Source organism: Cavia porcellus, unplaced genomic scaffold (genome assembly GCF_034190915.1).
Source record: "Cavia porcellus strain 051 isolate PalLab524CR breed Dunkin Hartley unplaced genomic scaffold, mCavPor4.1 scaffold_12, whole genome shotgun sequence".
NCBI classification, from domain to species: Eukaryota; Metazoa; Chordata; class Mammalia; order Rodentia; family Caviidae; genus Cavia; species Cavia porcellus.
Window position 1 is genome coordinate 61,227,647 of NW_026947495.1, and position 24,826 is coordinate 61,252,472.

General features: G+C 41.0%; 1 long non-coding RNA gene across 1 annotated transcript; it reads right to left on the reverse strand.

Annotated features, from left to right (window-relative positions):
• Positions 1 to 16,592: 16,592 nt before the first annotated feature.
• LOC134478308 (uncharacterized) lies at positions 16,593 to 24,214 on the reverse strand. Its single transcript, XR_010050868.1, has 4 exons — positions 24,081 to 24,214; positions 23,064 to 23,805; positions 21,346 to 21,536; positions 16,593 to 21,102 (listed from the first exon to the last, which is right to left on the reverse strand). It is a non-coding gene; the product is annotated as an uncharacterized LOC134478308 (long non-coding RNA).
• Between the last annotated feature and the right edge of the window lie 612 nt (positions 24,215 to 24,826).

Consider the following 24,826-nt stretch of genomic DNA (forward strand, 5'->3'; position numbering starts at 1 on the left):
TGATCAAACATCAAACAGTGAAAACACAAATTGTTCTTCTTGATGAACTAACAGAGATTAGTAGTATAGTTTTCTATCTTGTATATATATATATATACACACATAATATAACACATATATAACACCTAACACATAATTTCCCTTCTTTCTTTTCTCTTTTCCCTTATCTCACTCTTTCCTTTTGAGCACTTTCTCTCCCTTTCATTTTCACAGTATCTACTGTATGTTTTGCATCTTATTTATTCTTTCATTTTTCTTACACTAGAGAGACAATATGATATTTACACATGTGAATCTGATTTACTTCTCTTCTGAGTATGGTCTCAAGTTGCATCCATTTATCTATAAAATCCTCAAGTTTATCTTTATTTATAGCTAATACTCCTTTGTATAAAAATACCTCATCTTTTTTATCCATTTGGGTTGTTTCCAGGATTTAACTATTACAAATGTGCTGATACAATCATGGGTGCACATATATCACTGTGGCATGATGTTTTCAATTCTTCTGCGAAAATACCCAGAAGGGGAATAGCTGGATTGAATGGAATCTCCAATCCTAGTTTTTTGGTTTCCACAGTGGTTGTACTTGTCTACAATCGCACCAGCAGTGGAAAAGTGTTTCTTTTTCCCCGTAGCCCTGCCAACATTTGGTATTGGTTGATTTCTTGATGGCAGCCATTCTTTCCGGGGTGAGAAGGAATCTCAATGTTGTTTTCATTTGCATTTCTCAAATGACCCGTGATGCTGAACATTTTTTATTGTATTTATTTGCCATTTGTGTTTCCTCATCTGAAAAACACATGTTCATCTCAGATGCCCATTTTTGGACAGGGTTTTTGAACTTGAGAGGCCTGATGTTTTTCAATACTTGGTATGTTGTAGATACAAGTCCTTTGTCTGAGGGAGAGTTGGTTAAAAGTTTTTCCCATTCTGTGAGTTTTCTTTTCACATAATTTTCTTTTAGTTGAATCTTTATCTGATTTTGGTATCAAGCTAATGATAGATAGCTTCTAGGAATGAGATAAAAATATCCCTTTCCTTTCAATTTTATTAAAGAATTTGAGAAGTATTGGTGTTAGATCTTTCCTGAAGTTCCTGCAGAACTCAGTAAAACCATCATGACCTGAGCTTTTCATAGTTAATAGGGTTTTTTTACTATTGTCTCAATTTCATTGCTTGTTACTGCATTATTTATGATTTTTATATCTTCTTGGCTTTGTTTTGATAATTCATACATATCTAGGAATTTATTTTTCTTCTCGATTCTCTAGCTTGTCAGAGGACAGATATTCAAAGTAGTTTCTAACAATCTTCTGGACTTTGTCAGTGCTCATTGTGATTTCACTTTTTAGTTTCTAATTGCTTTCATCTGCATCTTTTCTATTCTTTCTTGGTAAGGTTGGGTAAGAGCTGTTTATTCATTTAAAGAACAAACTCTTTGACTCATTGATTCTTTGGGTTTTTGTTCTGTTTTGCTTTTTTTTTAGTCTCAATTTCATTAATTTCTGCTCTGTTCTTTATAATTTCCTTCTTTGTATTAACTTTGGATTTGGGTGGTTCTTGTTTTTCTAGGACATGAGGTGCATAATTAGGTCATTTATTTGGACTTACTCTGTTTTTCTGAGAAGGACATTCATGGCTTAGATATGGGCGTTTCCTCTTACGAGTCCTGTCACCGAGCCCCATAGATTCTGAAATGTTGTACTGGTATTATCATTTGACTCTAGGAACTACCTGGTTTCTTCCTTACTTTCTTCTATGAACCATTGATAATTTAAGAGTGACATATTTAACCTCCATGTCTTTGCATAGTTTCTGAGGTCTCTTCTACCACTACACTAGTACCTCAGTTGATGAATTTAATTCATTCCACAATTCTAGGGAAGATAGCCAAGGCTGTGTTCATCACTCTCGATGTGGAGTTTGAGAACAGAAGCAAAATTTTGTCTAATGCTTCTGTTTGAGAACCAAATCGTTCACAAACAAAACCATTCATGAACTGAGATATTATTGTAATTTTTAGTTTCATTTCATTATGATCTGATAACATGGTTGGGCTAATTTTGATTCTTTTATGTTTATTTAAGCCTGCTTTACTGGCTAGTAGGTGGTTTATTTCAAAGAAAGTTTCTTGCACTGTTGAAGAGAATGTGTATTCTGTTGTTGGGTGGAAAAGAGCACTATATATATATATATATATATATATATAAAGTCTTTCTGTACAAAGTTTTGGTTTGACTCTAATATTTCTTTGTTGGTTTTTTTGTCTCGTGGTCTATTTGTGAGAGTAGGGAATAGGCCCCTACTACAATTGAGTTGATGTTTACCTGATCTTTTATGCCCAGTATTGTTTGTTTTTTAAAGTTGAATGTGCCAGGTTCAGTGCTTATGTTTATAGTTGTTACCTCTTCCTGTTGAATTGTTCCCTTAATCAATATGTCAATACCTTCTTTCTCTCTTCTGATCAGTTTGGGCTTAAAGTCTACTTTGTTCAAAAATAAATAGCTATTTCTGTTTTGGGCTCCTGTTGCATGGAATATTGTTTTTCATCCTTTGGATTTTAGTCTATGAATTTCTTTTCCAATTAAATGTGTTTCTTTATACACCATATCATTGGATTTTGTCTTCTGATTCAATCTGCCAATCTGTGTCTTCTGACGAGAGATGAGTCCATTCACATTGGGAGTTATTACTGAAAAGCATCAACTTATTCCTGTTGTGCTATTTTCCCATCACAGAGTTATGGATTAATTTTTAAAGAATAAAATATCTGAAATTTAGAAAGCTCTTTTTAATGCCCTGATTTCCTATTGTGACGTGTTAACATTAACGTAACTATAAGAAATCAGCATAAGAATTACTAAAAAGTTTACTCTCTTCTTTCTTTGTTGCAAGTATCATAGTTTTTCCAAATAACCAGCTTGATAGAGGGGAAGCAAACTTTCAAAATGAAAACGGATAAGTAAATCTCTTCTAAGAGGATTTGTGGACTGCTAATCAAAAGTGCTCAAAATAATAGGGTAGGTAATTATCTCATTAGTAAGATTATGAACTGAAGATGCAGTTTTAAAATAAAATAAATAAATGCTCCCAGTCCAACACCATATACTTAGGATAAAGAACTTTTATATTTTCCTTGAGGGCAACATACAGCAGCTCACATGGTGCACATAGATGAGATGCTGAATTTTATAGTATATAATTTTAGATGAATAATAAATACCTATCCTCTATTGTGCAACGCCCTATGTTTGGCTTACCTAGTCGGAAGGTAGGAACAGGCACCATTTAAGGAAGAGAAAACTAGATACTGACAAATGATATTGAACCCTTCCCCTGCTTCTTTGTTGAAAGAGACAAAGAAATAGGGCACCGTCTCTAGTACTGAGAGGCAAATGAGATTGCAGAAATTAAAGTGCCAACTGGAAATCTCTGATTGCTCTGGAAAATCCCTATGATCAATTAGCAAAAACTTGTTCTCCACAGCTGGATTTACGTGATCCAATTTTTAAGTAAAAAGGCCCAATCATTGCATTCCTTTAAGAAGAGTCACCTAATTGGGTCAAAATAATCTTTCTGCTACAAGATAAGATTTTCTTTCATAGAATAAGCCTTTTAAGGTGGGATAATTCACCGTCCTACTTAGGAATGTAAGGGACTAGTCATAAATTGGGATAAAGCTGGGCTTGGTGATTTTTGACCTTGACTTTGCTACAGAAACACAGCCCCAGAAGTACAGAGCCCAGCAGGAGTCTGAATGCCTTCCCAGTCCTTAGCAACCGGGACTCACTTGCAGGAGCACAGTCCTGGTCCCATCAGTCATCTCTGACTCCTACTCTGCAGAAATAATGCTCGTCTTCTGTAACCACTCATTTGTACTAATTATATTGGCCACTTTCAGATCTGTTAGCCGTGTGGAGGTCACTGCAAAGCTAATGGCTCCTGGCAGAGATCAGGAGAAACCCCAGGCCTGTCAGTCACAGGGAAGGAAGGAGGGCTGAAAAGGCTCAGGTTCCAAGGAAACTGAACCTCCCTGGCCTCAGTGGGTTGTTTTCAGCATCCTGACCTTGTTGGTTTCAGAATAAAAACACAAAGCTCTTGAGAGGGTCACACTATGAACAAGAGCACACAGACATAGACACACATCTCATCAAGGAAGGAAGAAAACACATTTCATGTAGAGTGCTGTGGGGCAGCAGCTGTGGAAATTCTTGAAAAATCTTTTGCTTGCTGTGTAGGTGGACAGCTAGGTGAGGTGACTAGATGCCTGGATTTTGAAAATTCATACTGCTTTTCCTTTGAGAGAAAGATTCATTGCTCTTCACAGATGTTGAGAACAGAAAGTAGGTCTTAAAAAGACCTCTCAGCAAGAATCATTAGGGGCTACCCTAGTCCTGTCAGAAATCCTCTTGTTGAAAATCTGAAGAGAGGGTGCTAGATGAGCCCTCCTTGAATATGCTAAATAGTCACTCCAGCCACTAATGAGAAGAGAGCAGGTAGAAAGTTAGTGAGAGTTCCTGCAGCATGCGAATAAGGAAACGAGAGTGACATATGGCAGCGGAGGACATGGCCTCAAACGGGTATCCTTGTCAAGACAGTGTGGCCGGGCTTGACTGTAACAACCCCAACACTGTGGACACTGCCCAGCAGCCCATCCTTATGACCAGCACTGGCCTCATTAGTGGCTTTCGTGTTGTCTTCATTCTCTTTCTGCCCCATCCTCCCAGCTCACCACCTCCTGTGCCTTTATTGAGGGGAAAAGACCCAGAGCCGTGGTTCTCAAGGAGTCTCAAACTGCCTCATTGCGCTGTCTTGAAATTTTGTGGGGCACGTCTCATTGCTAAAATAATTAGAGGAAGTCACTACTTACTTGCAGTGGCCAGGGCCATGATATTCTCAAATAATGAAGAATCACCCTTCTGTTGCGTTCCTCATGCCATTCAAATGATCCACCGCAGATATATATTGGTGATCATCATTTTTGAGTCCAGAACCTGCCCCTATGTTACATATGAACACAGAAGATTCTTTTGCATTTTGCATAATAAGTGCTCTGAATTTTCCAGTTGGTCAGGAAGAGATTATCCCTTGCTTTGTTAGAGACTACCAAGAGTTGTCACTTTTTCAGAGTGTTTGCTCATGACAGGAGTCCTGCTCTTGGTATCTAAAGCTTCAGTATAGCAGTTCTGTGTCAATCTGTCTCTGTGGCTGTCAGTGACAGTGACACACATTCTCAGGCAGTTACATACAAGTACTTACACAATAAAATGAAGGGATTTCATTTTGTGCAATCTTTATTTTACAAATGGACATTATATGATTATTTTTTCAATTTTGTGTGTGATTACCTATGAATTTTCGGGGAGTAAAGGGAATGTTAACAAAAAGTATTGGGTGCCATGTTAAGTCTACTTTCCATTATTATAACAAATATCTGAAATACATAAACTTATAAAGATAAATAGGTTGTTTTGGCTCACGGTTTTAGAGGTTTATGTCCACTACCAATTGGCCCTGGGGATCTTGGGCCTGTAGCAAGGCAGCAAGACATGACAGGGAGCGTGTGGTGGAGCAAAGCAGCTGGACGCCAAGGGAGAGAGGGAGATCCAGAGCCTCACTGGTCCATTCAACAGCAGGTCTCCAGAAACCCCACAAGACCCTGCCTCCTACAGAGTCCTCTCCCAATAGCTCTAAGCTGAAAAGAGCCTTTAAAAGATGGGCATTTGGGGGCACATTCCCCAGAGACCTAGCAGACAGGGAACATAAGGTCTGTCAGCGCTAAGAACCTGTGCTTCACTGAGCTAGAACGTCAAGAAGTTGGCATTGCACACTTTCTGAACCTGCCTACTCCTAATAAAATAATAGGAAGGAGAGAAGAATGGGGCTCAAAATTATCACTGAGAGAAAAGGCTGGCGGAAAAGCTTCAGTATCACAATAGCCCACAGCAACCTCCCTGTTTAGTAGTGATGGGGTTCAGGATATACTCCCCCAAAATATGGTACCTGGATTTCAAGAAGCAGGAAAATCATTCTTAGTTTTCATCTCATCCTTCCTCCTTTAAACAAGTCATAAGACCATCAGTCCAGATGGGCCCTCTATATACCCAAAAGAAAAGAAAGTCACGCGGGAGCCCGGGAAGAGTCGGGATGTACAGTCTTGCTGAGAGTCTCCAGTTTGTTACCACTAGCTCACATCCTTCCGGCCCCCATGACTGTCCATTAAAGTATAGTTTCCTCTTCTTCTTTGACCCTTCATTCTTGAAGGCTCTCATGTCATCTAAAACTTGTATCAAATTTATTTGTTGAACTTTCTTCTTGTTTATGTATCTTTCACTGCAGGGGTCTCAACAATGAAACTGGCAATGGAGAGGAAATAAAATTTTCTCCTTGCAGCAGCATGCTTTGGTCTGGGCCTGATCTCTACCTGCATTCTCACCTACTAGACTCCTCTCTAGCCTTTCCTTGTCCACTTATGAGCAACTCATTTCTCCTCTTCCTCTTCTCCTTCTTCTTCCTCTTCCTCCTCCCCTTCTTCTCCTCCTCCACCACCTCCTCCTCCTTCTTCCTCTGTATAATTTTGGTTGTGTTCATTTTGAGTTCTCAATCAGTCCCCAAATTCTTTGGAAGAAAAGGGTTATGTGAATATCGGTCCATAGCAAAAACAGTCAATCCATGTCCATAAAATTTGTCTTTATTTAAAAAATAAATTTGCAAATCATTACATTTCTTTGATATTAAGTACCTAATTTTCATCTAACTGATGACGTGTCTTCTTTAGGTCCCAATGTAATTTATTTTAATGGTAAGATCTAGTATCGCTTGTCTAAGAGTACTGTTTATCATCCCTCAAAGGCCTTTTATAAAGCATATCCAGATATTGACAAATTCTGGTCATTTTGTGTTGTAGTTTGATTTTGTTGTATTGTGCTTTTTCAGACAGGGTCTCCCCAAGTTGCCCAGGCTGGCCTTGAACTAACAACCCTCCTATCTCAGCCTCCAGAGTAGCTAGGATTATAGAAGTGAACCACTGCATCCAGCTTTGACCAATTCTGAATCAAGAACATTCCAAAATAAAGATATTTCTAAAATCTGGAATCAATACAGTAAGAAAAAAAAAAAAGAAAGAAAAAGAAGAACCTCAGTTCAAACCCAAGTGGTACAGCATTTGTCTATTTTTATAAGAATGGGTTATAGAGTACATACTTGCACAGCATGAGCATAAATTCCCTGTCGCATATCATGAGTGCTGAAGCAGCAAGACGTCCTGACACATATCTGCACACATATCATGACTTAGAACCATAACTTCTTTGGAAGTCCAGTGACTCACGTCACCAGAAAATACAATACAGCAATATGATGCAGTCTTTGTTATTACTAAAGAGTAATTTTTAAAATTGGTGTCTATACAAATCTTTTGTTTAGGGCCAGGGATTTAGCTCAGCAGCATAAATGCCTGCCTGGCAAGCACACGGACATGAGTTCGATCCCCAGTACGACCACCAAAAAAAAAAAAACTTTTGTTTGGATATATCAATAATTTAAGTATAAAGGTAAAAAAAATCTCTTTTTTTTTTTACCATAACCACATTTTAAAATATAAGAAATAAAACACTTAACCTAACCTAGTGTTTAAAATTAATCAAAACACACTATGTGAGAAATCACTGAAGCGAGCATAATATTTTACTTGCATATAAATGAAAGCAGGCACACTAATGGTTAAATTAGGCAAAGGATAAACTTGAGTCATTTGTAGGAAAAAGGATGCGGCTTAAGACCATAGTGTTGACTGAAGTAAATCAGACACACCAGCTTAACTATCCCATGGTTTTACTTATACAAGAAACCCAAAATATAAATAAAGAGTAAATAAAAAATAGTTAACAGAAAGTAAGGAGACTGATCTTTCTCAGATGTGAAGGAGATTAGCAGATGAAGGGAGGGGATGAAAAAGGAATTAGGATGTGTTTTATACATGTACCAACTCCCACCATGGAATGTGATCATTATGTACCGCAAATAGGCAAGACGAGATCTGGGCTTTAGGAATTTTTTTAAAGACAGGATTAGGTACTTTGGCCGTTAACACATACTCTCTTACACACCTCCAGGAGCACTGGCACAGAATGGCCTGCACATACACTTCCATGAGAGAACTGAAGTAAAGCAAGCATCTTCATCCTCACCTGCAGGCACAAACAAGTGTGCGGGGACCCAGCTGGCACTCAGGGGAGCAGCAGTCTGCTGTGCTCTGGAGCAGGAGCCTGCAAGGAGAGGCGGGACCAGGAAGGACCCTACAGCATCCTCCTGTGGGTCGGCTGCAGGCCTCGGGGTCCCTGTGGGCTCCTGGGAGTCAGCCCAAGGAGCCAGGTGTGCAACACACTTTAGCACTATCCAGCTCCACAGTGAATTGTAATGGTGGTGGAGAGGGGAGGGGGTAGGGAGGGAAAATGAAAAGACTTAATTCTCCTGTTCTCCATGAGATACAGACCGGTTTTCAAACCCAAAGTTGCCAGGCGTGGTGGTGCATGCCTGTAATCCCAGCATTTGGGAGATTGAGGCAGGAGGATTGCCATGAATTTGAGGCCAGCCTGGACTACACAGAGTTCAGGGTCAACTTGAACTACAAAGCAAGACCCTGTCTAAAAAAAAAAAAAAAGTCAAATGTCACAACCAAGCAAAAGCCATGTGGAGAATCTGATTAGTTAACATTTGTCAAGCACTAATTGTGTTCCAGTCTTTTGCATGTGATATCTCAGTTACTCTTCCCAGAACCCATCTGGGCTTATTATTGCCAGCCCCTTCTTTTACAGAAGAGACTGAATCCACAATAATGAAATGATTTGCTAACATCACGCAGTCGGTGCAGACAGTCTGAGCCAGAGTTCAGACTCTTACCTGCTAAGCCTTACTGTCTCCAAGTTACCCCAGTAGACCCCTGATTTCACATGGAATAATACTGCATATTAGGTTTGGGTCTTATTCTGCAGTCTTAAAACATCCTGCCAATAAGTTCCCAGTGAACTTAAGAAATCAAAATTTTACTTCTGATTAAAGATTGGAGGAAAAAAATCCACCATAATCTTTAGTGTTTCCTCTGATCTCAGCATCTCTCTTCTTTTATTTAAATTTTATTTAAAGAAAGACTAAACAAAACAGAAAATAGGTAGAAATAAGACATACATTCAGAGAAAAAAATAAACAGTAAGAAACCACTAGTTGATGTTTACATATTACAAATAGTTGTTCAAGATACAAAAATGGAACATGAAAAGTGCAAATTCAAACAGCGAGATTGCTAACAGTTCTGTTCAACTGTCCAACAAAAACTTAGTAACACGGTTGTCAATCCTATACACTTAAACATACATGCAGTTATCCATATCTTCATTTATGTTTAGATTAAACAAACTAAAGCAGGTTAAAATCATTCTAAACAAAGAATAATAGTATTGCTGGATTTCACATCATGACACTCCATGATCAGCACTGGGTACTGTAGTGTCTTCTTTTTAAAACTGAATTTAAAGAAAGGCTAAACAAAACAGAAAATGGGTAGAAATAATTCATACTTAAAAGAAAAAATAAACAATAAGAAATCACTAGTTGATGATTACAGACTGTCTTCTTACAAATAGTTATTCAAGATACTAAAGCATATAAAGTGGGGATTCAAACAGTGAGATTGCAACCAGTTCTGTTCAACTATCCATCAAAAACTTAGAAATATGGTTGACAATCCTATACACTTAAACATACATGCAATTATCCATATCTTCAATTATGTTGAGATTGAATAAAACCAAGCAGGCTAATATCACTCTGAACAAGGAATAATACTATTGCTGGGTTTCACATTATGACCATCCAGGATCAGCACTGGGTACTTTAGTGTGTCTTTTTCTTCAAAGTATCTGTTCATTTCATCATGTGTCATAAGATCAGTTCTCATAAGCTGTTTATAGATTCTACACAGGCATGAGTCTTAACATGTATTTTTATCCTTTCTATATTAGAGGGAGAAACAAAGCAAAGCAAGACAAAACAAAACATATTCCTATAAACACATGAAATGAAAAAAAACATAAGACCATTGTACAAAGAGTTCTACCATGGTTCCTGTGTTGTCTCTTGTTAGCTCTAACAGAATTGGCTATATCATCTACATAGTATAATTGAATATACCAGTACATAACAGTATTAATAAAAACACAACTTTATATATAGTATAGAACTTCAAAAACCAGCAGTTATCAAACCAGAATGTGTATTGTACAGTCTTGTCATCTTCAGTGTAGTTGCCTAGACTCTCAGACTTGATACTATCAATCATATCAGTTTTGCATAAACTGTTCTCTGCCTCATTTCTGGGTTTTTTTTGTTTATTTGTTTGTTTGTTTTGCCATCAGTTGTCTGCTTATCTTCTTCATTCTGTTTTCTGCTCCATTCATTGAGCCTCTCTGCCACTGTTCTGGGAATCCTAGTACTAGTTTTCTCTCTTTAGAATGCCCTGCAGTATTCTCTGTAGAGTTGGATTAGTGGTTGCAAATTTCCCAAGTTCCTCTTTGTCTTGAAAACATTTTGTTTCTCCATTAATTTCTAGAGACAGTTTAGCAAGGTACATCAATCTGGGTTGGAGGTTATTTTCTTTCAGGGCTTGGAATACTTTGCTCCAGGCTCTTCGTGACTTGTGTGGAGAAGTCTGCCATTATTCTGATGGGCCTTCCTTTATAGGTTATCTGTTTCTTGTCTCTAACAGCTTTTAATATTCTGTTCTTATACTGAATTTCTGGGATCTTGATTATTATATGCCTGAGTGTAGCTCTGTTTTGGTTGTAGGTGGCTGGTGTTCTGTATGCCTCATATATCAGGATATCATTTCCTTTTCCTATGTTTGGGAAGTTTTCCTTAATTATTTCTGTGAATAACCTTTGTAGTTCCTTTCTTTGTACCCCTGCTTCTTCATTCACATTCTTTATTCTCAAGTTATAGATCCTCTTGTCATCTTCTAGCCTTTGTATTGTTACTGCTTGTTTCCTTGTTATTTTTAAAAAGTTTTCCCTTTCATAATCCCACATTGCAAAACTGTCCTCCAGTTTGGATAATCTATCCTTAGTTTCTTTCACGCTGGTTTGCCATCTTTTCATAGAGTTTTTAATTTCCTGGTAATCTCTTTGAATCTGCTTCATGTATTCTACATTTTCTCTATATTCTTCATCAAATGGTTCTCTCCTTTGTTTGAGTTCCTCCCTTCTTCTGTCTGTGTCTGCTTGAGGGGTGCTTAGTATCTCTTTTATTAATCTTCTTATATCTTGCTTTATTTGGCTATTTCACTTTTGAACTTGTCTATGAGGTCCCGAATATACCTCTTTATGTCCACTGGTGCCATGTCTGATACTGTATGTTTGCTGTTCTCATTCTCCTTTTATTTATCTGTCCTGGGTCAATATTTTCAGGGTTGGGACCTGGGGATTTTTTGTTGTTGCTTCCTCTTCCCATCTTTTTTGCTTCTTCCAGGCGGCCCCAGTTTCTTTCTTTGTTGGTTACAATTCTTCTGAAGCACGCTGGCTAAATGACCCTTCACACTGTTGTGTGCTAGTGAGTTGCAGACCAGCATCTCTCTTCTTAAGCAGGACAGCTAGCGACACCTGCCCCAGGCCAGCACCATCCACCGGCCAGTGACACTTTGCTTAGGCAATAGCTATAGCAGCTGTCCAAACCCAGCGAAAATGGCCATGTGATTCATTTTCCAAGAAAGAAGAATAAAAGCAGCAAAGTCCTTAAGCAAGCTAATACACTGCTCTGGAGAGTGGGGTGGACACAGCCCTGCCATCTAAATGCAGCCCCTGGGCACGTGCCATGACTATAATCCTGGTTTTTATCATGCTCACATATTAGGTCCCCTACTCACATAGATACCATCTCCAAATAGGATCAAAATTGCTTTTTGGAATGGCTGATTTGAAATATCATTAAATATCAAATGCAGTGTGTCTAAAAGGTGCATCAGTACTTAATCAAGCCCTGTAACACTAGGCTATTTAAAAACAACTGTCTGACCAGTCCCATATTTTCATTGGCATGATAATATTCCTCTGTGATTGTTTAGTAGAGCAACTACAAAAATGTGCTTCTACAGGTAAGTGTAACAATATTACATAATACTCCAAATATATATATCATAAATATATTATAAAAATAATACATAACAGTATTAAATGTAATAGTATGTGTTGTATATAGGTTTATATGCACATATATGTATTCTACTTATAACTAAGTCATCTTATTATTCAATTACATTCTCATGCAAAAGAACACCAGGATTCCTGTATCCTCATTTCTCCAGTATGAGCTTCACTTAGATTTCCCTGCTTTCTCTAAGGAAGGTAGCCTGCCAAAGCCAGTGGGTCCTGCCTGTTCTTTGCAAGTGCTGGGAATAAGCTATCTGGTCCAAAAGGATTTTGTTCTGGATGACAGAAGGGATTTATTGTTGTGGAGTTTAGTAATAATAATAGCAGGACTCACAACAGTAATGTTTTAAATTGAGGCATCTGCTTCAAATTATTATAAATTCTTTGGTTTATTTCTCTTTCAAAACCCAGGTATAAGATTGCAAAATCTAAAGTAAGTAAGGTTGTTACTGATGTATTATCATTAATTTTAAGGTAAATCCTGAAAGCCATTTTCATCAAGGGAAAGCAAAATGAACCAGCATGTTGAAACCCATTTAGTCAGTCAGGAATGTAAGGCTATGCCAGCAAATAAAACTTAACTCTCTCACTGGATAAAAATTAAGCTAACATTGAATCATGCAATTTACTATGAGGATACAATTACCCCATATAGCTTGAATGCTTACAGGCAGCGGGGCACATTAGGGGTTAGTGAGGTCACAGCAAAAGTGTCCTGGCAGGCAGGGGGTAAGGTGTTGCAAGCCCAGTGCTTTGCAGGAGCCAGGCAAATCCCAGCAGGGAGGGTGGGCAGGTGCAGAGCAATGTGGAGAGTGGGGACTGTGAGGGCCAGCAACATTCTACTGCACACCGAGCACCCAATACTATAAGCAAAGAAATGCTTGCAGATGGAATGATACTGCTTGTGATTTGCCTCAAAGCAGTTTGGGGCCAAGTGGAAAAGGGTAACAGGAGGGAGACCCAGAAATGAAACAAGATTGACCTCAAGGTGATAGTTCTTGAGGCTGATGATGGATATAGAGAGTTCATTTTACTAGTCCCATATCCTTTATCCTGTACAGATTTCTATTTTTACATAAATAAAAGGTAAAATTCATTTTTTAAAAATTTTTTTTGTCTTTTAAAATACACAGAAGGGTAGGTCCTTAGGGTCACCAATTTTTAGCCTCTGTGGTCATTGAGAATACGCGTGCACATTAAAACAGTTGCCATGAGCCAGGGATACAGCTTGGCAGCATAAACGCCTGCTTGGCAAGTGCATGGTTCTGAGTTTGATTCTGGTACCAATAAATAAATAAATAGTTGCCAGGCTTTGTATTAGACCACAAGAATGAAGACAAATAGGAAGTCTGCTCCTGTCATTAATAAGGAAATCCCCCAGTCACAAGGAATGATGCCTTCCGTTATGTGTCAGGAATTTGTTCATGACTGTGTATTATTCGAAATATAGAAGAGCTGGGCCCTACGTGTGACACTTAGACACCCCCAGGTACACACAGATACGTGCACCCACATAAACACAAATTATTATGTGGTATCAGCCAGATGCTGAGATGCTCTAGACAATTAATTCCTCCTTAATGGTGAAGCATCTTTTTATTGTCCTCTTAGCTTAACTGTTGAATTCCCAGATGTGAAGATCAAGTTTTAGTCACCTTTGTACTCCTAGAACATGATAAGAACTTAATAAATATTTGTTAAATTCATTAACTAAACAACCTTCATGCACTGGAAGCTTCACTTTAACAAATCATAGCAAGTCACTGTGAAAATGAGTGAAAAGAAACTATTAAAATAACATGAGCAAAATGTGAAATGTAAGCAATGGAAAAGCAACATGCTTCTCTGGTTAAAGAAGTAAATAAGATGTAAGTGTGTTTAGTAAACAGCCTTTCTGGGATTGACTTTGAAGTATCCCTCACATACACAAGTCCCCCATTTGCTAGGGCTTTCACACTCTCTGGGATTACAAAAGAGATCAAGTCCCCATGTCTGATCTGGGCATCACCGTGATGGCTCCTTTTCTCTTCTAAGAACTCCTTGAGCCCAAAAGTGTCTTAAGCCCCAGGGCAACTGATCTTACAGAACGATGCCAGCATAAGGTAGACAGTCCCTAGGCAGGGGCAGGGCAATGTCCCACTTGTGAGGACATTTGGAGGTGGGTGGGAGAGAATCCAGTGGCCACACACAGGGGGAGCAAAGTGCCCTTCATCGAAAGCTAGTGTGGTCGGCAGGCAAGGATCCTGGTCCAGCACTACTTGTGAGCTCCCAAACCAGCTCCTAAAATTTAGGCGAGCAGGATGCAGGGGAGAGTGATCGGTTAAAGGAAAGGTGGACGCAAGCAGGATACAGGGCAGAATATCACCACCCTTACACTCAGATGGCTTCCTTGGTCCCGCTCTTCTCTGTGCCTCTTTTCTCCTGTGTTGTAGTCAGGGGTTGTACACAGAGAACAACTAGGATTAGGACATGGAGCTTATAATAGTCACCGGAAGTTAACACAGGAAAATGCAAGAAATCCATCCGCAACACCAAAGACATAGATTATTTAGTCAAGAGCCTAAACCCCACAGCAATGTCCCACATGAGTCCTGATAAAAACTCAGAGCTCAGGACAATGCCTCCCACGAGTCCAACTGGAAGGACTCACGCCAGTCTCTTTTATGGATCCGTGCCGGGAAGACCCAAGGGTCAGCAGTGGAAGCTAGAAAGTCCCTGCCAGCAGGTGAAGGAGCTGTGCTAGTGGGATGAGGGTTCTACACTGGAGCTGAGAAGTCACACTCACAACAAAGACCAGGGCTATCCTGAAAGGCACCACAGCCATCCTCAGCGACACGGAGGCTCCCCGAGCTCCTCTGACAACAAGCACAGTCGGGAACGTGCCAGGAAGCAGCGTGAGGAGGTCACCCTGGAGACCAGGCAACACATGTCTTCCCCTCCGGAGCCAGGAAGCACTGCTCGATGTGATGACCAAAGCTTCTCCAGGAGAACCAACAGCTCAGACAGCAACTGTAGGAGAACCCACAATGCCTCCTTAACGCCTCAACCTTCAACACCTCCCTTCTTCTCCACCTATTTATCCTGGCAACCCTCCTCAGGTGGAGCATCTTTGCTCAATGCATGCTGATGTAATCCAGCTGGTGTTAAGTTGACCACCAGTTCTCAACCCATAACATCCTTCAAAGCAAAACAGCCAGTCCTAGGCCAGAAAGCACACACACCACAGAACCATTTCCCTGTGACTAGGAGTCACTAGAAACATTCCTCTTTTCGTGTCTTGGATCAGCCTGACTTGGTGACAGCATAAGTGACAGAATAATTCAGTTGTGACAAGGGGACACACTTGTCAATAGGCCCATCTGTCTACTGTCACTCTCCATTCCTTCAAATGCTTGTGGGATTGCCGCTACTGGGAACCTTAGAAGCAGAGGGAATTGTTCTCACTCGCCATACTCCAGGTGGGGTAAAAGGCTGGCCAACAAGACCCGGTGCATTAGTACAGAAATAGCCACCAGGAAAGCAAGGGACAAATCTAGCCCTTCCAGCTCCCAAGGTAAGTCAGCCCCTCATATTCTTTGTGCTTTAGAACTATATAGAATGACAGTAAGAAATGTGCGTGTCCTGCAATTTTTGCACAAATGTCTGTAGCTATCATAGAGATAGCAATGGGATAATAAGGAATGAAGATGAGTAAAATTCATAAATTTAAGAGCTAGTGAAGCAAAACTACGTGGCCAAGCTGCACATGGTGACACGCGCTTATAATTCCCACACTTGGGAAGCTGAGGCAAGAAAACTGCCACAAGTTTGAGGCCAGCCTGAGCTAGCAGCAAAAAGGAGGAGGAGGAGGAGGAAGAGGAAGAAAAGGAGAAAGAGGAGGAGGAGGAAAAGAAGGCAAAGGGGGAAAAAGAGGAGAAGAGGAAGAAGAAGAAGAAGCAGCAACAGCAATAGTAGCTACTTGCTCATAGTAATTTCTTACTCATAATAATACTTTGTTACATGTTGGGTCAAGGCCCCAAAACTACATAGCCCCATGAGTTTCATTTTATGATTTGGAAACAAATGAGTAAAGCAAATCCTCGATGTTATGAATTGACTTTTGTTGACAGCTCAGGTACCCTACTGAAAGCCAACTGCGTCTGGAGGTAGCCCCTCCTGGTCTGCCTCCCTGGGTCCCTCCCCTGTACATCATCCAGGCCACTCAGCTGTCTCTGCTGTTTTCCTCTTTCTGTCTCTGGCTCTGTCTCTTTCTCTCTCTCCCCCTCTCCCACTCCCTCTCCCTTTCTCTCTCTCTCTCTCTCTCTCTCTCTCTCTCTCTTTCTCTTTCTCTTTCTCTTTCTCTTTCTCTTCCTTGGTTTTGTTTGTTATATACTGGGGCTAATACCCTGGGCCTTCACAATGAACTACATCCTCAATTTTCATTCATTAATTAATTAGTCTGTTAATTTATTTTGAGACAGTCTCACTAAATTAATAAATTGCTCAGGCTGGACTCCAACTTGCAATTCCCTTACCTCAGCCTGCCAGAGTGCTGGGATAACAGACCTCCACCTCCAGCAAACTGTGGAGTCTCTGAAGGCAGAGCCTTATGTCCTGTGTGTTCTCCAGACTTAGTGCCTGGAGCCTTAGGGGTGAACAGCCACACTTGGGAAAGATTCTCCTCATATGTTCTGTGTACCCCTGCTGCTCCCTTCCAAGGAGTTTAACATGTGTCACTGGGGTCACTCAGCATCTTTGGCACTGTTAAAATACAAGTTCAACAAGGCAGGTGCCTTTGTGCTAATCTGGGTTCCCTGCAACCAGCGAGGAACTGGCAGAAAGGATGAATGACAGTCACCCAAACAACACCCAACTAACTAGAGAATGTGTAAAATAGCACCAGGGTTCAAAGATGCATTTAAAAACATGAAAAGGGAGCAAATGGCTGATGACAAGAAGACAGAAAAAAATCACCTCCACTTTCACGGGTTATGTTGACTATGCCAGTTATCTCCTGATGCCCCACCAAGGCTGACATGCAGGTCATGGAGGTCATCCCTGTTTTCCGAGACATCTGAAAGCCAGAGTGGCCCAACGACCTTGTCTTTGAGACTGCTCATCAGCCTGTGGCAGCGACAGCTACACAACCAGGGCTGAACGCTGAGTGGGTGTGGTGTCCCCACAGTGCCTATGAGCCCGTCCTGCCTCTGTGGCCCTCCAGGCAGAGACGTGTCCCCCCTGAACCACGCAGAGGCCTCCCAACCCATGGTGGAGCCACTGGCACACTTGGTAAAATCATAAATGTCTTAATCCCCATGGTTCAAGCAGGAGACAAAGTGCCAACAGGCAGGAAGCCCAGAGCCCGGGGTCCTTCTAACAGCTGTGTCGAGATGCATCCTCTTACATGTGCGGGCCAACAGCTCCATCAGCCTCCTCGAAGCTTATCTTCTCTTTGCCTTGTTATCACTGGTTCTTTTGCTGGCTCAATACAGCAAAAGTCCTGAGAAAGGAGAGCCTGATTTCAAATCTGGTTGGCAGCGTGTGGGTAGAGAAGACCAAGGCCCACATGCAGCTGCTGTTTTTGCTCCTGTGCACTGTGACAACCGAGTCTACATACACACAGGCATGTGTGAGCACACTCTTGCACCCAGACACACGCAGCATGCCAAGGCAGACTTTGCGGTGCCAGGCCTGCACTCCAAGCAGGTGGAGCAGAAAGCAGCCGTTGGCAGGTGCAGACGGTAACAAGAGGCACAGCATGGGGTCCAGATTGACACTCAGAGCTCTTGGCATAACTGCCCTGCAGCCCTTTTGCTGGAGAACTGGCAGACTGCCCTAGCTCTCCCCAAAGCGGCCAATCTCAGACCTTCTATGGAAAAAGAAAACTTAGAGAAAGTCATTCACCTCTGTTTTTGAGCTACATCAAAATGCCATATAGTTATCTCAAAATGAAGTGTTTCCACATTAATATGACCAATAGTATGAACATAATAGGAACTATTTCCTCATGTGATCCATGACTTCAGTCTCCTTAAAAGTATCAGTTGATATAACTTGAAGAGACCTTGAGCATGATTTACTCTGATGCTTTTACAGCAGAGGAAAATGAGCCTCGGAGCAGTTACATAACGTGCAGCATCACACCTCTTATGAGTGACCAAGCTCTGCTTGCCCTGGTTTCCAAGTAGCTTTCTTTATTCTCCTCCATTCTACCCTAGTGGTTCATTTCATATCCATCATTAGCTCCCTGAAAGAAAGCAGTAATATCCAAGCTGCAATTTTGTAACATCACATCCATAGCTAAAAGAAACAGGCTGTAATCTCACGAATGGAGTTGTGTGCTCTGACGTAGCACAGGACAGAGATGGCCTGGGTCAGGAGACCTATAGATGGCTTCAGAAATAAACAAGAGAAGCAATAACTTCCTAGTTCTGATCTGGCTAAGCACTGGTACTCTACAGTTAGAAAGTCTGGGCTGAGGTGCTGAGTCCACTACTTAATAGCTGGGTGACCTTGGGCAGGATCCTTAATCTTTGTAGACCTCAGTTTCTGCATCTGGCAAACCAAGATAAAAGTCACACTTGCTTCTGTGATTTGTACAAAGACTCTGTGAGATAAGATGATAAAGCCACTTATCACATGCCAATTGCTTACCTAGTGAAACATTCATTTTTCTTCAAGTCTGGTTTTTAACATACTCGTATACAACAAGACCCATTATTCACCTAGGTAGCAATTCTAGACGCTACCAAAGCTGATTTCTGAAGGTGGCTGATTTGAAATATCAATCTTACTGGCCGAGTTCCTGAAATATGTATCAACATTTATAGGAGCATCTAAGACATTGCGTCATCTTGATATTTGTTATGGTTTAGGCCTGGAATGTGCCTCCCCCCACCAAATTCTAATGCACCTAAGGGTGAGGCTTTTCCAGGATTGTAAAATCATATCCTCAGGGGTGGATTCTTCCCCCTGGTGAGTTCAGTCACTGAGTGTGCTCTGGGCAGGGAAGATCTGAAAGAAAAAGGCATCATTTCTGTCCACCATGACACTGACAATTTTCCTGCATTTGACTCTGCCAACCAAGGTCTGAACCTCCTGAAACTGTAAGCCAAAATAAACCTCTCTTCCTTTACCTTGTGAGTGTCGGGTATGGTCTTGGCAATGGAGAAGTGACCAAGACGCGATGTCAATGAAGGTTACCTACTGTCATCAATATCATCATTACCAACATCTCCTCACCATCTTTCTCAGCGTCCCCATCTTCCTCCTCACCGCCACAATCCCAACATCACCACCGACCTCCTCTGCCTCTTCAGCCTCCCCACCATCATTTCAAACATCCTCCTCATCATCATCTTCAGCAGCAGGAGCATCAGCTGGTTCCCAGCACTGACTCAGCAACCAGCTAGGAATCCACATCAGAGATTAGGCTTGGCATTTTTTGCAGAGCATGAGAACACAAAGCTACATAATTTCCAGGTGTAGACATTGTAGGAACTCTAGAAGCCACAGCGTTACTTTGTTTCCTATGTTAGATAGATCGGGGAAGCTTTAGATATCAGAAAGGGCTCCACTTTTGCTCTACAAGGAGACTCTACTTGCTGTCTCAAAAAAAGTCAGCCTCTTCTTTCTGAAAAGTTCCCTAATGGCATATTATCTCCTTCACCTTGAAACTTCTCACTTTGTTTTTACATGGAATGTATTCTGTAAGATAAAACATCACAGACTGTAACTCTGTCAACACCCTTAGTTCTGGGAGCAGCAGATTCATAGCCAGCAGACCCAAGCCTACTCACGGACCTTCTCTCTCTGATTCTAAATTGAAACAGGCTTTGCATAAAAAAAAAAAAAACCCAGAAATTTATGGTCCCTAAATCCAGTAACAAGGTATATAAAATGTGGACACAAATAAATATGGGTATAGCATCTAAAAGTGATTTTTAAATTATTGACAAAATGAGAGAAAGAACATTGTTTTATACCTTTAACAGACCCAAGTGATCATTTCCTTTTTAAAGTGTTACTTTTCATCTTATTTGAAACGTATTAATCACCCAAAGCCTAGATTAAAAGTATTTTAGCATGATCTCAGTGATGAAAATATTTACTTCAAACATCTTCCTGACTTTTAAATTCCAACCCTTTGAAAATCATAGACAGTCTTTGTATCTCACTGTAAGGCCCCAGAATATAAACTACTGCCCTTTTTTACCCTATCAGTTTCACTAATCCCACTTGAACCAGATATCAGGCCCAGAGCCAGCTTTCCTGAAGTTATCTTGTGCTTGTTAGCACTTTGGATTTGTCTCTGCCAGAGACTACAAAGAACTAGCATATCTGTTTAAATTCTTGAGATAAAAATGTAATAAAAATCGTAGGGTTTTTAACAGCAGAGATGGCAGCATTTCCATAATAATATGTAAAAGGCTCTGTGCTTACTAAATGGACCGTGGTGAACTTAATCCTGAAAATAAAGGTTTTTTCCTTCTTCTTCTTTGTCTTGGTACAGGACTAGTGCTACTTGCTTGTAGTGTAATCCCAGCCTCCTTAGGACGAGGGTCCAGGCAGCAGGCTTGCAGTGCCAGGGCGGAGGCTGTCAGCTAGTACAGGCATTCGCCAGATGTTGAAGCCAAAGGCGCCCAACACCACTGATCGTTACAGCTTTCAATCACCTCATTTAGAATTTACAACAAACTGAGCAGAAAGCCATTATTCCACCTTCAATATAAAGTTTTCCTCAGGCTACAAGCAGAGTTCAGCGGTAGACTCACGCACCATCTGCTCCAAGCTCGAATCACTCTTTTGTGGACTTTCCACCAATGGAAACAAGCCCCAGAAAAAGTCCAGGAACACGAGGTGTCATTTGTTATATCACTTGGGGAATATTAAAATCTGATACCTCCTCGAAAATGGACCTAGACTGTAATTAAATGAAATAATAACAAATCATAATATAAGGCATAAAATGAACAAACATTATGAATTAATCATACTTAGACAATTACAACCCATATGGCTTGTTAAACTCAATCTGCTACCTGTAGCGACATCGATTGCATAGCCAGTGCTGCAGCTCTTTCCCCCCAGGATGTAATTACTTAATTTTGTGAATGAGAAAATGAGATATAAAAGGAAATGTGTTCACAACTTAGTGTGTGCTTACCTCTCCCACACTGGATCAAAGGCACACCTGCCATTCACAGCTCAAAAGACTGCCACATTTCCTTCTTGAAGACAGCAGTATCAGAAACAAATGTTCTTGTTCTCCTTCTGCCCCATCTGTCCTTTCCACCCTCTCTTCTTCAAGTTATCTACAGCAAGATGTTTGGAGAGTAGACATTCTGTGCACTTTAACTGGTGAGGGGAAGACAATACAATTCTCCTGTCTAATTTGAAACTACTGTCAAATGACATCAACTCACTGGGAAAAGAAAGCTCCATGGTTTATCTCATAAAATCAGTGATGTGACCCAATGACTCTCCCATTTACCAAGGCCACTGTGGATCTTCATCAAATTCTATAACTTACCTACATGTGAATTTCATTACCCATAAAATAAATACAGCAATATTATTTACCTGTACAGGACTTGAAAGAATTGAATTAAATGCACTCTATGAGAGGCCTACCACAAATTAGTGTTCACAAGACGTGAACATCTTTTCTGAAAATACCATGGGAGTTTAACTCTTCAAGAAAAAAATAAGAACAAAATTTGCTAGTTATGTTCTTCACTCTGGATGTAAGTTACCCACCCATCTATAGTGAAAATGACACTAGAAAAGTTAGGGGACCACTCTGGCTCAGACCAGCCTAGAGGTTTGTTGTAGTTCAAATTCATCTTGTCACTCACCACTAAGAGAAGCCTAGAGAACCCCACAGCGCCCCTAGGTCCCACTGACCTGTGCTCTAGGCTGGGAACAAAGGGCCTGCTGAACTGGACTTCCCCAAGCAACTCTTAACAAACAGCTGTGGGAGGAACTGCCCCCTGACTACCAGCAGGAAGTCTTTCTCTCTGCCACCCACTGCTGTCACGCCTAACCCCAGCCCCAGCCCCAGCCCCAGCCTCCCCTTCCCCAGCCCAGAAACCAGGTTTTAGTGTCTATGCACAATGACAGTGCCAGATCTACTGTCAGATGGAAAGAGGTGGGATGAACCATGTGCCTCTGACTCCAAAGGGGCCTGCAGAATTAGTCTCCATGAATAAGCCTTAATTAAGCAATTTTCACAATCCCCAGAAAAGGAATCATGTGAGGCCTGTTTTACCACTTATCCTTTTATAATCAGGTACTTCGATAGACAAAAATTCCTAGGTTAGCTCTTTGGGCCAACTTGGATTACAGCAGCTACCTTGTTGTGTTCTAATTAGCTGTTTATACCTGTCAGGGAGCCCAGAGCTTCCTTAGCTAGCTCAAGCCTGGACTTGGGGGTGGGGGGTGCAGATTAGGATGGAGGGAGGTTCCCTCTGGGAGGGGACAAGCCCACACTTTTTGGGTCCTGATGATCACTGTATCAAGAGGTAATTGCTTCACCCAGCCCACTCTTCTAGACCCCCCTAAGGCATAGCAAAGACAACTTACATAACATTGGAACAATAATTTTGCTAAGAATTTGGAGAGGGAAAAAAACAGAAAATGAGAGTGCTGACTTCCTAGAGCCTCAGTTTGAATCTTGCTGTCATTTCTATGCCTTGTGTAGGTCCCTTAATCTTCTGATTCTCATTTGGGAAGGAACAAATTCAAAACAAATATGTAAAATATTTAGCCTACAGTCTGGTACATGCTAGGAACTAAAAAATGTTTACTTTAACTTCATGATTTTGTTTGCTTGTTTTCTGTGTAGCTTATTCTTCTCCGGAAGCAAGCTGCTATTGTTCTCACCTGGATTGTTAAAATGGCTCTTAACTATGCTCCTTTAGTTTTTCTTTACACATCACCAGAGTCTGTGCACAACAGAGCAGTCACAAGGATCATGTACATTTCCTTCTGCTGCTGTACTATAGTACCAAATATTAGTAGTTTAAAACAACAGTTTTAAACTGCAGTTCTGGAGGTTCTGTATCCCAGGTGGATCACACTGGTCTGATAGGAAGGTGTCAGCAGCTGTGCTCCTTCCTGAGGCTCTGAGGCAGAGTCCATTTTATTGCTTTTTCCACTCCTTGATGCAGGGGTCCCTTCCTCCATTGTCACAGCCAGAGACGTGGACCGCACCTTCTCCACTTCTGCCACTTAAAAGGACCCTTGTGATTACACGAGGGCCATCCGGATGACCCAGCGGAGTCTCCCCATCCCAAGGTCAGCTGTTTAGTGTCTTATTCTATTTACAAACTTAGTTCTTTCCTACAAGGTAATATAGCATATTCCAGGATCCGAGGACTAGGGCATGAATCTCTCTGGGGGCAATGATTCTGCGTAGCAGAGTGATTCTATTAAAGTGGAAGGCAGATCACACTCCCTATGCCCAAGGCTCTGTGCTCAGTGCGGAATTCCCCTTCTTTACCACGGCGGGTCAGACCATCTGTTCCTCTCCTTTCCTCCGAGCTGCTCCCCACTCGATCTGCCAGCCATCATGGCTTCTTGCTCTTCCCAGTGAACACTCCAGGCAAGCAGCCATTCAGGATTTCTGCACCGCAAAAAGCACATAGCACACACACAATTATTCAAAGGACAAATAAGTATATGAAAATACACTCAGCATCATGAAATTATTAGCGAAATAACTTCATTAAAAGTATGACACAGTACGAAGTGTCTAAAATGAAAAAGACACAAACTACCAACTGTTTGCAAGGATGTGAAGCCATGAAGACCCTTGAAAATTGCTAGAGAAGTAACATGTTATAACTACTTAGAATTCTTAGCAGCATTTACTACAGCTGAACATATATATATACATACCCTAAGACCTAAGAATGTAACCTTATGTTGTATTTGTTTATTAATCTCCATTTCTCATAGACTGAGTGAAAAATCAGGCATTCTATGGTACAGTTGATCCTACAACATTAACTAGCACACAGCAACACTCAGTGGATATCTGCTATAGGAGTGAGAGAAAGCATCTCAGAGCACCCTTTATGGAATCCAGCTGAGCCCCTCCAGGTTCATCCACCATCCTGATGGCTCTGATCCTCCTATTTCCAGCTGTATTAGTCACTTTTCCATTTCTGGGACACAACAGAGACCCCCAAAATTTACAATAGAGGAAGTTTACTTTAGTTCATGATTTCATGGGATTGAATATGTTCAGAGACACTAAGGCATGAATATCATGGCAGAAAAACATTGCACAGCAAGCCTACTTATTTGATGGCATCAGGGAAGCAGAACTAGGAAGCATCATTAGAGAGGAAGGGTGAGGGGCCAGCTATAATACCCAAGGTCACGCCTCCATGACCCACACACACACACAAAGTGTGTTTTCTATCCTTCCCCTGGGCAGCTCCCAAATCAATCAAGGCGGTTCAATCAAACTTAACTATAAGCCAACTTGTGAGGTTCCTTGCTGGATGTTTTTAAATAATTTATTAGGTTTCTTTACAATATGCTTTTTCCCCTACAAGCCACTGTGATGGCTGATACACTGTTTAACTTGAGAATTGAGAGGCTTATAAATTTAACTAAGTGATTCAGCAGAGGCCAGG